Source organism: Lepus europaeus, chromosome 3 (genome assembly GCF_033115175.1).
Source record: "Lepus europaeus isolate LE1 chromosome 3, mLepTim1.pri, whole genome shotgun sequence".
Taxonomy (NCBI): Eukaryota; Metazoa; Chordata; class Mammalia; order Lagomorpha; family Leporidae; genus Lepus; species Lepus europaeus.
Genome location: NC_084829.1, coordinates 71,627,633 through 71,644,472, shown reverse-complemented (window position 1 = coordinate 71,644,472; position 16,840 = coordinate 71,627,633). Strand labels below are relative to the sequence as shown.

At 38.2% G+C, this 16,840-nt stretch overlaps 1 long non-coding RNA gene across 1 annotated transcript in view; it reads right to left on the bottom strand.

Annotated features, from left to right (window-relative positions):
* Positions 1 to 268: 268 nt before the first annotated feature.
* LOC133756962 (uncharacterized) overlaps positions 269 to 16,840 on the bottom strand; it is a 40,888-nt gene continuing 24,316 nt past the window's right edge. Inside the window, exon 3 of the long non-coding RNA XR_009865552.1 lies at positions 269 to 343. This is a non-coding gene — a long non-coding RNA (uncharacterized LOC133756962). The remainder of the gene's footprint in view (positions 344 to 16,840) is intronic.

The following is a 16,840-nucleotide window of genomic DNA, read 5'->3' as shown; positions in this document are numbered from 1 at the left end:
ACAAACGTAACAGAAATCGGTTTAAGTCACTGCATTTTGGAGAGGCTGGACATTCAGGAAAGGGTGTAACTAAGACATCCTCTGGCAGAAAGAGACCAATAAGCTAGCAGCATGATGCACAAAAAAGGCCCTGGTCTAGGATAAGGCCAGATATTTCATTCTGGGTGCACATGAATAATGAAATGAGAGAGATGATGACTTTAATCAGTTATACACATTTAAAAGCATATCATTGGGGCCAGTGCCATGGCACATTAGATTAATCCTCCACCTGCAGCGCCAGCATCCTATGTGGGATAGTCTAGTCCTGGTTGCTCCTCTTCCAGCCCAGCTCTGTAACTGCCTGATAAATAAATAAATAAAATCTTTAAAAAATTATTTTAAAAAGCATATCCTTGCAATTTTTCAGAAAATGGAATTTAGTGAGTCCAGAGTAAAAGCAGGAAGAATAGCTTTTGCATGATTTTTGTACTGGTGTGGTTACCGTATTTAATTCTCAACATACCTGAGCAGCGAATTCGTATTGTCTTTATTTCACAAATGAATGTACTGGAGAACAAGAAGTTTAGATAATACGCACAGGGTTGCATAGGTAGTCAAAGATGAATGTGGAGAGATCAGATTGTTGGTTTGTGTCAAATGTGGTTACACAATCAAGTAGGACGACAGAACATGACCACTGGACTTGACAGGATAGATAGAAATCATCGGTTCCCTTAAAGGTGTGTAGTTTTGCTTTGTTGTTGGTGGTGGTGTTGAAGAAACTCTGCTTAGAGCATAATAAAGAAGAGAGAGAATACAAGGAAACAAAAGGATGGGTGAAATTTTTAAGAAGCTGTTTTAATGAAGTGTACCTGTGGTTTTAAAATAAGTGCCCTTTTATGCAAGATGTTAGAGAGAATGTTTATATGCCATCAGAAACCATTTGGTACAGGGAGAAATTGAAGCCACAAGAGACAGAGAAAACTACAGGATAATTACATGAGCAAAGGTTCTGAGTGCATGAAAGTGGACAGTTTGCCTTCAGATAGCATCTCAGAGTTGTTTCTCATCTCAGCTGAGCTGAAGCAAACCAGCTTGGAGTAAGTGAACATCAGTTTGAAAATTGGTGAGGCTATGAGGCCCGTCTTATCAGTGTGTCTACAACTTACAATATATAGTGTGTTTACTGATAATTATGTATAGTCTGAGACCATAGGCCAGAGTTGGGAGGACAATATGAAGGAGAATGAGTATTTCTTAGAATGTGTAAAAGGAATTTACTAGAAAAATTGGAGAATCACTAATCAGTGCTGTGTATCATCTAAAACTTATGGCCATAGTTGAATGTGAGAATATTTAGAAGAATTGTTTTCTCCAGTGAGTTGAGCCTAGGGTTGGGGCTTTTCTGGGTTAATATAGTAACACAAGATAGAATAAATATTATTTAAAAGGAAGTTTTTATAGGATGGACCATGAAATCATGAACTATAACTCTGTGTAATAAAAAGAGTCAGAGTTGGGGTTCCGGGAAGAGTTGAAGAATTGTGGGTGTAGGGGTAATAGATTAAGTAAGCCAATGGACAGGAGACTGCGGCCAGGGACTCATAGTCATTATCTATTAAGAATTTAGTAAAAGACCATAAGAGTGGGAAACTGAAATGATTGAAGAAAAAATGCCATTGTAGAACAGGAAGTCAAATATGGAGAGACTAAGAATTTGAGTAGTCCATAAGGGGGGTAACCATCAGCAGAAATTATGATAGGAGTTGTAATAAAAAGAAAATCAATGAGCCAGGTACTGAAGTATTGTGGGATTTTTTTTTTGTCAATACAAACATTTTTATGTCTCCTTCCCATAATGTAGGATATTCAAAGAGAAATTTTTTTGATTAATTTTGGTCTTAACTACTATGCTTAAACATACAGTGTTAAATTTAGGCTATGATCATTTAATGTGATTTGGATAAATAAATTAGTTGCTAACAATTTTAAACATAAGAAACCATCCTAATTTCCTACATACATGATTTTCATATAAACTTTATAAAAACATAATTCTGTAATGTATTTACTGTAATTTCTACTGCCTGTGACTATGCTAAGGAATCATGCACTTTCAAATCTTACATTTAACTTTTTAAAATTCATTCTGAGTTGATTTTTGTGTGTGCTAGGAGAGATTAATTTCATTCTTTTACATGTTGATATGCAATTTTTCCAACATCATTTGTTGAAAAGTCTATCCTTTTCCACTGTGTATGCTTGACACCCTTGTTGAGGGCTTTTTGTTCTGTTCTAATAGTCTCTACATCGTCCTCATGTCAGTGTTCTAATTACTATAGTTTTATAATATATTTTGAAATTAGGAAACATGATGTCACCAGGTTTATTTTTGTTTCTCAGAATTGTTTATGTTATTTATGGTCATTTGTAATTACATACAAATTAGAGAATTGCTTTTTCTATTTCTGAAGACATCAGTCTTTAACAAATGTAAAATTGTGGAGACATTTTGTCAACAATTGCATTAAAATGAACTTCAATGAGTTTAATGGCCTTCCACTTGATAATTCTAATTTCTACCAAGGTCTTTCATTCTATAGCTGTGTGAAACACATGAAAAACAGTTTTTAAAACCACCTATGTCTGGCCGGCGCCCTGGCTCACTTGGCTAATCCTCTGCCTGCTGCACCGGCACCCTGGGTTCCAGTCCTAATTGGGGTGCCGGATTCTGTCCCAGTTGCTCCTCTTCCAGTCCAGCTCTCTGCTGTGGCCCGGGAGGGCAAAGGAGGATGGCCCAGGTGCTTGGGTCCCTGCATCTGCATGTGAGACCAGGAAGAAGCACCTGGCTCCTGGCTTCGGATCAGCGCAGTACCAGCTGTAGTGGCCATTTGGGGAGTAAACCAACGGAAGGAAGACCTTTCTCTCTGTCTCTCTCTCTCTCACTGTCTATAACTCTACCTATCAAATAAAAAATATATAAATAAATAAATAAAACCACCTATGTCTGCCATCTTTGTTTTCTTAACTATTTTCTAATGTAAGTAACTAACACTTCACTTTCCAGGATAGTTTATAGGACATTCACTGACAAAATGCTAACAATGCCTTCAACAGGCATTGCTAGGCATGACTGCTCACTCCTTTTTATGTCATGTGTCTTTAATGTGCTGTACACTGTTATTTAATGCTATAACTAGTACTCCAACAGTATTTTTTTTTTCACTTTGTGTTGCTATATGGGGGCAAACTGTTGAAATCTTTACCTAATATATACTAAACTGATCTGTATATAAAGAGAATTGAAAATGAATCATGATGTGATTGGAAGGGGAGAGGGAGCGGGAAAGGGGAGGGTTGTGGGTGGGAGGGAAGTTTTGGGAGGGGGAAGCCATTGTAACCCATGAGCTGTACTTTGGAAATTTATATTCATTAAATAAAAGTTTAATTAAAAAAAAAAGAAAGGTTAGGAACTCAACTTAACTTCTTCTATAACCTTACTCAGGCCACTAGTTGGCATAATCAATGGGAGTCTGTAGGGTAATTATAGAGAGGATTGAAACAAAATATATACAAGAAACAGAAGCTAAGGATTTGCATAGAACATAGAATAATCTGAAGGCTTTTTTTTTCCTGTGCTTCATTATAATATGTAAATCTAAAACAATTTATTTCACTGTTTGCTAACATTTCATTGCTTATTTAATATATTCGTTCTACAAGGAACTAAACATAAGGCAAGAAAACATTAAATGAAAAATTAAATTCAAGTCCTTAGTTCTCAAGACAGTTTATGATGATCATTTAATGCACATCTTTGCGGACCATTACTATCGACCCCAAAGGCCACAGCAATATCACATCAGCAAAGCAACATATAAAAATAAGTTGAAGAAGCAGCAATATCTTTTTAAAAGAATTCTATATTATGCATTTTATTAATGTGAAAGGCAGAGAGAGAGAGACATACACAAAAATCTCCATTCTACTGGTTCACTCTCAAATGCCTGCAAGGCAAGTACTAGCCCAGGCTGAAACCAAGAGCCAGGAAATGAATTCAGGTCTCCCATGTAGGTGGCAAAGATCTAACTCTTTGAGATGTCACCACAGCACCCCAGAGTGTGCATTAACAGGAAGCTGAAATGGGGAACAAAGCCAGGGCTCGATTCCTGGCACTGGGTTATGGACTTCTCAAGTGGCAATGTATCTGTGTCAAATGCATACCCCTGTTTTATTTTCTTTTTCAAGATGATTGTTTCAAAAGGTCACAATGTAATATTTGTGGTTGTAGAATGTATGATTACATATTTCTGTAGAAGAAGAACTTCTTTCACACCAAATGGACTATGCATCTAACTTAATTTTGTTCATTTTGGATTCCAAATTTTATTTGTACACATAGAAGGAAGAAATAATTTTATTTTAATGTCTCTTGACTCCATTAGCAAAGGAAAAACCTTCAATAGACATATAAATCATGAAAGGTCTTTTTAAAAAATCATTTAATTTCAATAACAATTAGCCATGAGCAAAACAAAAACTTCGAAATCCATTTTCTTCAAAGTGAAATATCTACAGTATTATAAGTGCTATAGTAATTGTAGCTTAAAAGTTTAACACAGAAGACAAAATGACTTTTTTGTAATGATAATATATATTAACTTTCTTGAAGCAAAACATTATGGTATGAACACTATTCTTTCACTAAGAAATAAAAACAACAGAAATGTATGTGAAATTGATTGTAAAAATACACACTAACAATTATGCTCCAAAAAATTGAAATATTCTGGCAACATTTTTCAGATTACTTTACTTCAAAATTTTGTCACAAAGCAGTTGTTAGATATAAAAAATGTCCTCAGCATGGCAAAAAACACTTTTACTCTCTGGTGTAATCAGATTTTGAAATGCTTCAAACTTTGAAGAATTATTTTGTAAAACAGTAGTAGTATTCTACTCCTCAGATGAAGCATTTTTCCATAACTCCTTTATATTATGTACTGTAGTTTTCAAAATCAGCTGGAAATCCATAATCAAAATATTCATCAAATGGAGTACCAGAAAATGTTTTAAGTATTTATCAAAAATCAAACTGGAAATGGAGATGACACCAAAATTTATCCCTACAAAAGTACAGGAGGAATTGTATCAATTAAATGATGATGACAAACTCATAAGTCCACAAAATTTAAGTTTGAAATTTCTTAATTTTTCTTTGAAGCATATTGGCAAGAGAGAGGGTTCTTTTTAATACATTTCTATATTCAACTCGATAAATGAATATTCCTGTAATTTTTGCAGTGTCTGAATTTAGTAAAAGTAAAAAGGCCAACTAATTTAATTGTTTTTCTTCTAAAAGTGTTTGTTGGGGTACCTGAATAAAATTTTAAACAAAAAAACAGTACCTAGGAATATATGCAGGCATTTGAAGAAAGTCCTGGAATTCAAAATAAATGCCTAACATAGGTGTTTTGTGTTGGAACCTCTGGAAATTTTAGAGCTGAAAGATATTAAAGATCAGGAAATCCCAATTCCAGACTGTATTGTTGAGAAGTTCAACCTCAGTGCCCCAAACCTGACAGCTAAATCTGTGTGACTGATTGGTTGCAGCGATGGGTTTGAAATCTGTTTCCTAATAGTCAATTCAATATTCCTTTCAGGATATCATGCTCCAGGTACAAGCTGTCTACTCAGGGTGTCCTAAGTGACAGTCTTTTTCAACTAATGTGACTTATATTTTGCTATTATGCTGTTCGTTTAAATTTACAAATTTAAAGTCAGTTTTCTCCCTCCTAAGCATTTTTCCATTTGATTTCCTGTTAAAAAATTGAATATATGTTTCTGTTTTTTAAATTATTTTTTTTTTGTTTTCAGTTTGGATCATTTTGATTTTTTTCATAACTTTAAAATTAAATGAAAATAACAGGCTACGTTCTTGACATTCAATTTGTGGTTTAAATGCTGACCTTAAGGAATGAGGAGTTCTTATTTATCTGCAGACTACTATTATGATGTAATTTCCTTTCTACAAAGCATAAATACACAACCAACTCAAGATTTTATTGATTTATAGAGGATGAAATCATATTTGTGTTTCAAGAGGAAAAATAATCACCAAGTTAAAAACCAAGTTTGGGTTGGATGTTTGGAGCAAAAGTTAAGAGACCATTTGGGACACCAGCAACCCATATCACAGTGCTTGAGTTTAAGTCTCACTCTATAGCCACGTCCAGTTTCCTGTTAATTCCCTCTCTGAAAGCCAGCAGGTGATGGCTCAATTACTTGGATCCCTGTCACCCTTGTGGGAAACTTAAAATGACTCCAGCCTACTGATTTCAGCTTGGCCCTACCCTGGTTGTTACTGGTATTTGGAAAGTGAACCAGAACATGAAAGGTCTCTGTCTCCCTCTCTATCTACATACCCACCATGTCCTGATTTTCTAGCTTTCAAATAAGTGAAAAGAAATTTTTGAAAATCAAGTTGCTTTCAGTTGCATTACATGCCAATAGTATGAGTGATGACTCAAAAATTAGTGTTTCAATTTTCTGCTGAAACATCTGAGATATGTCTAAATTTTTTCTCCCAAGTTATCAAGAAAAAAACCTTATAACACTTTATGAATTCGCTGATGAGAACTGATACTTTCTGACTGGTCTTTCACAGTTTTATACAATTTATCTTGGTTAGAAAGAGTAAAAATCTAATTTCCATGTGAAGATGGAAAGGTTTCATTCGGACAGAGTTCACAAATTTCAATTATTTTACTACTCTTGGAAAATGATGCAGAGAAAGCAAAAAAAGAAAAGATTTTCCCACTAGTCCTGATGTAAACTTTGGATATAATAGCAAAAAAAAGCATATTTGTATATGTATATATAATCAAACCTCATTATTCACAGATTCTGTTCTTGTAAATTCACCTACTCAATAAAATTCATTGCAACTCCAAAATCAATAGTAGAGGCACTCTGTGGTCATTCACAGACATGTACAGCAATGAAAAAATGTGTCTCTCCACACATTTCCAGCCAAGATTGAACAAAATTATGGTCTGCCTCTCTAATTAGCTCTCAGAGTACAAGCAAGTGTCTAATGGCCTATTTAGTGCCACATTTTATTTTTTTTGTATTTGAGGGATTTTTGTTGGTGATTTTGCTGTTCCAAAAAGACCCCAAGAATAGTGCTGAATTGCTGTCTGGTACTCACAAATATGAGACATTTGTGGTGTACCATACAGAGAAAATATATGGGTCAAGAAACTTTCATCCAAACATAGTTTTACTGCTGCTAGCCTTGCACTTAGTTTTAATGTATGATTAATATATAGAAATAACTTGTTTAAACAGTTTAACACATATAGTGTAGTTATGTATTGATCAGCTAAAGAAAATGCTCTAACCAGAGTGTGGTGAGACCCTAAACCTGCATTTTCCCTGGGAGCCATGCTTTAGGCAAAACAAAGTTGGCTACTCACGGAACACAAGAATAATGTGGCTGAAGTGTAGTGGGGGGAGTATCTTCAGTATCTGCAGCAATTTTATATAATGGAACTCACCAGAGAGAGAGAAAAAAAAGACTTTATGAACACATATGAACACACATACACCCAAATGAGGTTTCCCTGTCCAAGCTGGAGGGTTTCAGACCATCTGCATGAACCCCATATACCCTCACCAAAACCATGGACATACAAAATCCTCTCTGCATTTCCAAAAAGAGAATATGTCCTCAGTGCAGTTTGGTTTTCTAATAGAAAAGCATTATTCCTCAAGTCCAGATTGGAAGATGTCAGCTCCAACCCAACAAAAAAGAAAAATTATGTTTTGCTGATGGGCAGATTGTTAAGGGAAAGGCATTGCCAATTCATTTGTGGAAATCATATTGGAGTTCTTCCTGAAATCAAATAAAAATACTGAAATGATTTTTCCCCAACACTTAAAATAGTCCTACACATTTTAGGCACCCACTTCAAAAATATATTTTAATTCAAATTCAGGTGCAGGCCACAGTTTCAAAAACACCCATTTTATGGCTTTGAATGTGTGAGAGAGATTAGGCAACAACACATCAAATCAATAAAAGCCTATTTATCTCCATCTTCTCTGTCTTCAGTCTCTGTTCACCTGGCAAAAGCGAACATTCTTTATACAGTCTTCCTGGGCCAACAAAGCATGCAATCTTTCACTTCTGCATAAATTCCCACTGTACTGGGAATAAAATCCATCTAATCTTTCATGGTTCATCAGGTCTTGTCTCACCCCCTTCCAACTCCCTCTCCAACCGCACCTGCCTTTTCCTCATCCCACTACACTTCAGCCACATTATCCTTGTGTTCCGTGAATAGCCAACTTTGTTTTGCCTTGGAGTTATAATTCTCGTTACTCCCCTTGGTATGATAACTTCATGTCCTCACATTACTAAAACATTCTTGTCTTTCAACTGTCAATTCAAAACTCACTTTCATAATGACTGCCCCTTCCCTATCAAACTCATCGTCCTGAAGCTCTCCATTATAATACCCCATCTTACAGTATTCATAGCATTAACTTCGTGTACAAATCACCTTTGACTTATTGGTTCACATTAATTTTGCCTTTCTACTCCCAAGGGATGTAGATTGTGATCCTGTCCATTTATTCTTCACTGTTATGCTAGAAAACTGCCTAGAACATAATACAGCTCATCAAATAGTTGCTGGAAAAAATAATCAAATGATTCAAAATATAGACTCGCAGGAGGGATTAAACATAATCACATCTGGATGGTGGTGTAAATTGCTGTTAAAAAAAATCTTAAAATTCCTTCTGTATCTGGTTGTTTTGCTTATTTCATATACAAGAGAGATTAATTTTGTTTTTGTTTTTCTTTTTCAGATTTTATGCTCCTCAAATTTCCAGTAGTAGCCAGACCTGCCACGAAGCTTTGAAAGAGTTTTGGTGGCTTGGTTGGAGAAAGAAGAGAATCTGTCACTATATACCTGTTTAGCTTAAGCTAAAGGTCATATTGTTAACTGTTGAAACAATGCAATAGATTGAACTAGACATAACGGCAAAAATATCCAATCCTCGTTTTTGTCAAAGGAGCAAAGAGAACTGAAATATAGTAATGAGAGAGAAGATAAAGACAAGCAATGTCATCTTTCAACTGTAATCACTGACCTGAATTTCAACCCATGTTTGAAGATACCTAAAGAACATTCTGTCTCAGAGATCATTAGGCCTCTTAGGCCTCGATATGTCTACAGTTGGATTTATCTTTCGCCTCCACAAAATGACCGCCTTCATAGGCCAGAAAACGTGCAGCCCTCTCTCACGTTTTCTTCTGACCATGCCATATGCTGTCTCTTATGAAATCCCATTCACCCTGCCTCCTTGGAATGTGGCTCTAGACCTTAACTGAGAACAGATTCGCAGAGAGCTCACCTGGCCCAGCTCCAAATTATCTCACATCAAGGCAGTATTCTCATCCTGGCCTCAGATTAGCTGACCTCCCCAAAGCCTGACTCTTAAATCCTTCAAAGTTTCAGAAGGTGACCTTGCCTATAGAATTCTATAGTTGCAGCTCTCCTTAGGGGGACAACTGCAATGGAGGTGGGGAGTGTCTATGCAGTTGTTTTGATGCTGCATGTGATAATATTTTAAATAAAATCAAGGCAATTAATCCATTATCCAAATTCAGGAGTAGGTTGAAAGGATGATGGGGGGCCAGTGCTGTGGTGCAGCAGGTAAAGCCACCACCTGCAGTGCAAGCATCCCATATGAGTGCCGGTTCAAGTCCTGGCTGCTCCACTTCTGAACCAGCTCTCTGCTATGGCCTGGGAAAGCAGTAGAAGATGGCCCAAGTCCTTGGGTCCCTGCACCTGCGTAGGGGACCTGGAGGAAGCTCCTAGCTTCGGATCAGTGCAGCTCCAGCTGTGGTGACCAATTGGAGAGTGAACCAGCAAATGGAAGACCTCTCTCTCTCTCTCTCTCTCTCTCTCTCTCTCTCTCTTTCACTCTCTGCCTCTCCTTCTCTTTCTATAATTCTGACTTTCATATGAATAAAAGGGTCCTCCTCCTCAGGGATGAACTCCCTGACCAGCCCATTCAAAAGTGCCCCTCTGCAACCCCCTGGCCCTTCACCCCATTTTTTAAAGATTTATTTATTTATTTGAAAGTCAGAGTTACACAGAGAGAGAGAGAAAGGTCTTCCATCCACTGGTTCACTCCCCAGATGGCCGCAATGGCCAGAGCTGCGCTGATCTGAAGCCAGGGGCCAGGAGCTTCTTCCAGGTCTCCCACACGGGTGCAGGGGCCCAAGGACTTGGACAATCTTCCACTGCTTTCCCAGGCCATAGCAGAGAGTTTGATCGGAAGAAGAGCAGCCAGGGCTAGAACCGGTGCCCATATGGGATGCCGGCGCTTCAGGCCAGGGCGTTAACCAGCTGCGCCACAGTGCTGGCCCCATAAATTATAATTTTTTAAAAAATTAATCATTGCTTCCAATTAGTAAATACTTCTCAGAAAAATAACATTTTTAGTAAATTTCATAATAGATGGAAAACATTTGCGAAATTATGAAAAATCAGTCTTACTTTATTTGTTGAAGAATATTGGTTCTTAGGAAAATTTTATGGTCAAAATCAAATTTATTGCTAATTCCTCAGTAACAAAAAATTTGAACCTTTGAATGTGCACATTCTTAACAGTGACTCCTGTAAAATGCTAGCTCAGCTGGCGAGAGGAGAGCTAAGCAGGCTGACATTCAAGCTCACCACATGTGGGATGGTTAGTTCCCGTCTGCTCCATGGCCACAAATTATATACCTAATTGTCATCTCTCAATTAAAGTGTATGCCTTTGGTTGTGAGGATAGACAAGTCAAGGAATGTGGCTGGCTTCTGACAGCATCACTACCGGGAAAAGCCACCTTAAACTCTGTGCCTTACTGACGGCGAATCAACAGTGCTACTGATGTAAAGTGAAGACAGCACTGTCAGTAATAAATGAATCTACCCATGGCACACATAGATGTTATAAACAGGTTAAAGTGTTTTCAAAAGCCTGCAAAAGTATATGTAATAAACTCTTCATTTTGCCAGTTTGCTACTACATCTCATCCTTTACTTCCAGTCACACTTATTCGGTGGGAGACTGGGTTCAGTCCATGAGGCTAAACAGGGAAATAGGAAACAGTATTTTCAAGAAGCTGCCTGCTTATAATCCTGCTTCAGAACCTGGTGAGTGGTTGCAGCAGAACAGCAGAAGTGACCCACACGCGAAGATTTTGTATCAGAACCATCAAAGCCACAGTTCACTAGGAAAGAATGGCAAGATACGCTTTTCACTATACACGTAGATGAAAGCCCTCCATATCTTGCTCTCCTCTGACACCATGAAAGAAAAGGGAAAGATAACGGATGAGTTTGATGGTCCCCACATACTGACACTTATTCCTTTATATCATCTGTCTCTTGATGATTCTTATTGTAATTATTTCTTAGTCTGTCTATCATTGAAAGATCCTTGTTTTTCACCAATTTTCCCAGGAGAGTGTCATATATTAGCTACTAGTAACTATGAGCTTGACCTTTCTGGTGGTTCTTAGTGCATTTATTCCAGGAATGACAAGTTTACACCACTTTCAGACTCTGTGTTTTGCTCCTTTATCATCAACTTTATTCAACACCATAGTTTGTGTTCCTGTAGTTTTTTTTTTTTAAAGTGTGGCCAATGACCACCAGCCAGCTAATTGCATATTTGTGGCTAAATAAACTTCCAAATAAATTGATATATAAATAATTTAAAATAAAGAACAGGGATGAGAAAGAATATTCTATGCAGGAAATAGCATCAAGCCAGTAACCTAGAAAGTCTCCTCAGCTAGGACCTGCCTGAGATGGCTCAGGGTACAGCCACGAGGCCTGGGTATAAGGAAGGCATGATGGACTTCGACTGCTCCCTGCTGGATAGAAAATATAATAGATAATCTCAAGTGCATTAGTATTTCTAAAGAGAGTAAACACACTGTTTTTATTTTATTTCTTTCCCCATATTAAGGGAGCCAAAGACTCTACTTCCTGATTCTACTTTTTATATGCAAAATGAATGTATGTTACATCCTGAATTCCAGAATATTTCAAGATGATAGCTATACAATGATTTATTATTTAAAAAGTCCTTCCTCCCAAGCTTATTGCCAAGTCACTTCCAACAAAAGGCATTTTATATTATAATTTATTTCAACATATATATGAATACTACTCAATGTTCAATCAACAATATTTTAGTGTTGTTATTAAAAAGGAGTCCTCTCTCTCTCCTTCCCCTTCTCCCTCTCCCATCCCCATATACATTCATGGGATACTAGCAATGCTCTTATTTTTTCTGGTTTTAAAGCTAACACAACAATCAGACTTCAATTTTGAAACCAACAACCTAGAAATTAGAGCTTTGGAAAGGAAACAGGACACCACTGGAGCACTATCATCATAGGAAAAGAAAAGGTCATGATGCCTTCTTGATGAAGGGCATTGCTCATTCCAAGCATGGCTGTCATAGCTGCACACCTGTCAGGAGACAGTTGATTGGGAAATACAAAAAATATTAAGCCTTTTCCAGACATTCCCAAGATGTACTCTCTTTTTTAAAAGATTTATTTATTTACTTGAAAGTCAGAGAGAAGGGGCTGACACAGTGGCGCAGTGGGTTAACGCCCTGGGCTGAAGCACCGGCATCCCCTATGGGATGGGCGCCAGTTCGAGACCCAACTGCTCCACTTCTGATCCAGCTTTCTGCTATGGCCTAGGAAAACAGAAGATGGCCCAAATGCTTGGGCTCCTGCAGCCACATGGGAGACCTGGAAGAAGCTTCTAGTTCCTGGCTTCGGATCAGCACAGCTGTGGCCTTTGCAGCCAGTTGGGGAGTGAACCGTCGGATGGAAGACCTCTCTCTCTCTCTCTCTCCCTGCCTCTCCTCTTTCTGTGTAACTCTGCCTTTCAAATAAATAAATAAATCTTAAAAAAAAAGAAAGAGAGTTACACAGAGAGAGGAGAGGCAGAGAGAGAGAGAGAGAGAGAGAGAGAGAGAGGTCTTCCTTTCCATCCACTGGTTCACCCCCCAATTGGCTGCAACAGCTGGAGCTGCGCCCATCCAAAGCCAGGAGCCAGGAGCTTCCTACAGGTCTCCCACATGGGTATAGGGGTCCAGGGACTCGGGCCATCTTCTACTGCTTTCCTGGGCCACAACAGAGAGGTGGATCAGAAGGGGTGCAGCCAGGACCTGAACCGGCACCATATGGATTGCCAGCAATGCAGGTGGCGGCTTTACCCGCTGTGCCACAGTGCTGTCTCCCGCCAAGATGTACTCTCTAACTTCTGCTATTTAGCACAAAATAGTATATAGAAAATATTATTTGACTTTAAGGTCTTCAAACTTAGCTACATGTAGTCCTGGGATACCTGAGGACTTTCCAAGCAAAATCCATAAAGGACGGTTTCAATTTTTACGTTCCTCTTTCCCATATATTTTTCTGTCTGAGATGAGATCCAAGGAGCTTCCCTTCATAAGGAATTTTTTCACCTATTGTTTTCATTAGCTATATGTAAAACTTCATAATTCAGGTGGCAACAGTAATTAGAAGCGTTCCCCTCTACAAGTTGGAAATAAGCATTGCAATAAATGCTGGTTTAAGAAGGTGCTGAAGATTGTTTTCCCCTCAAAAGAAATGCTGTTAACAAGCTGTGCTTTGCTCCAGTCAAGGCTGAGGGACCACAGGACAGTCTTTTTGCCTCACTTCCTCCTGGTAGAGTAACTGAACCACTCTGTAGACAATCGGTTGTACTTTGTTACATTGCATATAAGTGTGTGTATACAGGTATATATACAGACATATGTGCACATGGAACTACACTTCTCTACAAAGTCATCTCATGTGTATTTAAAGTATCTATTTAGCATAAATTATTACAAATAAAATGTCAATTTCTATTATTTTAGTTTTGGTAGATGTTGCCAAACTCATTTTTATAGATGCTGTACCACTTTATATTCTCATCAAAACCCAATGAAAATACATGAAAGATGTTTCTCTCAACCTCAAGAAAACAATGCATATCATACTGTTTTATGAACTGATAGGTAATAGCACAATCCATTACATAACTTTTATTCTTTCAAATTATGAAATGGACCATTTTACCATATATTTAAGAACCATTTTTTCATGAATGTTTGGATTGTATTTTCCCCCTATGGGGCTCTGTTTTATTACAAATAATTATATATTGTGTCAATTTCTGCAACTTTATACCATATTTTATTATTTTTAGGACTAGTTTGTCTATATTTTTGAATATTTATTTTTTTTGACAGGCAGAGTTAGACAGTGAGAGAGAGAGAGACAGAGAGAAAGGTCCTCCCTCCATTGGTCCATCCCCCCAAACGGCCGCCATGGCCGGCGCATTGCACGGATCCAAAGCCAAGAGCCAGGTGCCTCCTCCTGGGCTCCCACAAGGGTTCAGGGTCCAAGTACTTGGGCAATCCTCCACTGCCTTCCCAGGCCACAGTAGAGAGCTGGACTGGAAGAGGAGCAACCGGGACAGAATCTGCTGCCCCAACCGGGACTAGAACCCGGGATGCCGGTGCCGCAGCCAGGTGAGCCACAGCGCCAGCCTGTCTATATTTTTAGAAATTCCCTCAATATTACTGTACCTTCTTCTCAATGATAATTCACATCATGGTTTCAAAAATATCCTGTTGATACGTGTTATGGTTAGGAGCATTTTAGGCTTAAAGTAACAGAAAAGCAATTGTGATGCTTAAAAAACACATATTTCTAATATTGAAACTACTCTTGTATTCTTGAAATGACTCTATAGGTACCCTTCCTGAAGGCAATAAAAACTTCAAGAAACTGGATTAGTATTCTTTAGAGAGATACATTCAGGTTGAATAGCTGTCATTTTTTAGGGAACAAGACACCTTGGGACTTAAGTTAAGCAGAACCTCAGAGGCCAGATGGATAAGATGCATAGATCAGGGAGCTCAGTCTGGCTGCAGCCAGAGTGACCCAGCAAACACAAACCCAGGGGAGACAGGAGTAGCTATTCAATTTCAGCCATGAGACAATATCCAATCTCTGTGACACTGAATCATACTGTGTTTTCAAGCAGATCTAAAATCCACATTTTATATAAATTCTCTCAACTTATAAAATTAACAAATGTAATACATACACACACACACACACAGACACATACACCAGTGCACAGGCCAAAGAAAACATAGCTGCAGGAGGGGTCAGGCTGCTTTTACTTCTTTGTGATTTAAAAAACATTTACCCCAGAGAAAAGGGTCAAACTACAAAGGAAGTAAGTTAGAGAGGGGGAAAGCAACAAAGCATCTACAAAACCTGGCCTGCAGTTGTGGCCGTTTGCGGAGTGAACCAGCAGATGGACGATCTCTCCCTCTTTCTGTCTGTAACTCTACCTCTCAAATAAATAATAAAACCTTTTAAAAAATATTCCTGTCTCACATGTAAGAAAAATATAGAATTTGCTTTGTCTTTATATGCACAGTATCTGCAGTGGAGGCATAAATAATAATGGGTTGAAACATGAGATAATGTGATTTTCCCCCACATTATATGCAAGAGGTTGGCAGGACACAGACACTGATAGGTGATGACCACACTTACAGGCCCAGATGAGTTGTATAGAGAGACTAGGAGCTCTAGCCTGGCCATGTTGAATCAGAGGAGCACTATAGCATTGCTGATCAAAATGTACTCTAAATGATGTCAAGTGTGGCCTGATTGAGTTGGAATGACTAGGACTGTCTCAATCCTAGTATGAATAATGTGTCTATAGGATGAATAGCTTCTCAATGGAGGGGAGTAAATGATTAAGATCACAGAGTTTTACACTTGGAAGAGACACCAAAGTCTTCTAAGGCTAAGGTCAGTAGCTAAGGTCAGTGTCTGTTTTGGGACAAGTGATAGTTGTCTCTGAGCCAATACAGAATACCTTACAGTGGTAAACCTTGCGAGGAATAATTTACCTACACATGTCCGCCTTTAGCTTCACCTCTATTCAATTTTCCTTATGTGCCACAAAATAAACTCTAATACAAGATTATTCCTCTTTACTTTTGTCTCATTGGCCTGAATGTGTCCTACAATAACCTCATCTTATAGGAAGTAGCCATGGTAGACCAACACACGATTTTTTTGACGAGGTTGTAGAAAGTAGAGTGAGGATGAGGCACATATACATTATCCTAAAACAAGATCATATGTGGTATATATCATAGGAGAGCCGAAGAACACTGCTGTTGGAGTCTGGAAAGAGAATCTATGACCTCCAAGATGAGCCAAGAATGCTTATTAGGGGCAGACTTTAACAAAGTGGTTAATAGGCTCACATTCCAAAACAGAGAGCCTGGATTCTATGCTCATCTCAAGCACTTGACTACGTCTTCCTACCAGTGTAAACCCTGGAAAGCCCCAGGTGATGGCTCAAGTAATTTGGGACCTGTCACTCACATAGGAGACCTGGACTGTTTCCTCAGTACCTGATCCCAACCTGGTCCAGCCCCAGCTGCCACGTGCATTTAGGGAGCAAAAGCAGATGAAAGTTCGTGTGTGCTCTCCTTCTTTCACCCTCACTCTCTCTGTCTCTCTGCTCTCAACTGAATAATAAAAGATGGTAAAAAAATAATGCTTAGTAAATTACTTAGTTTTGGGGCTGTCCCTTTAGGCCAATGTCATATTAGCCCAATGTAAGAGTTAACGGTTATTAATATCATTATTTATGGGAAAGATAACATATAATTAGCTGAATTTTGTTGGCATATCCAGTGAATTTTAATTAGGATTC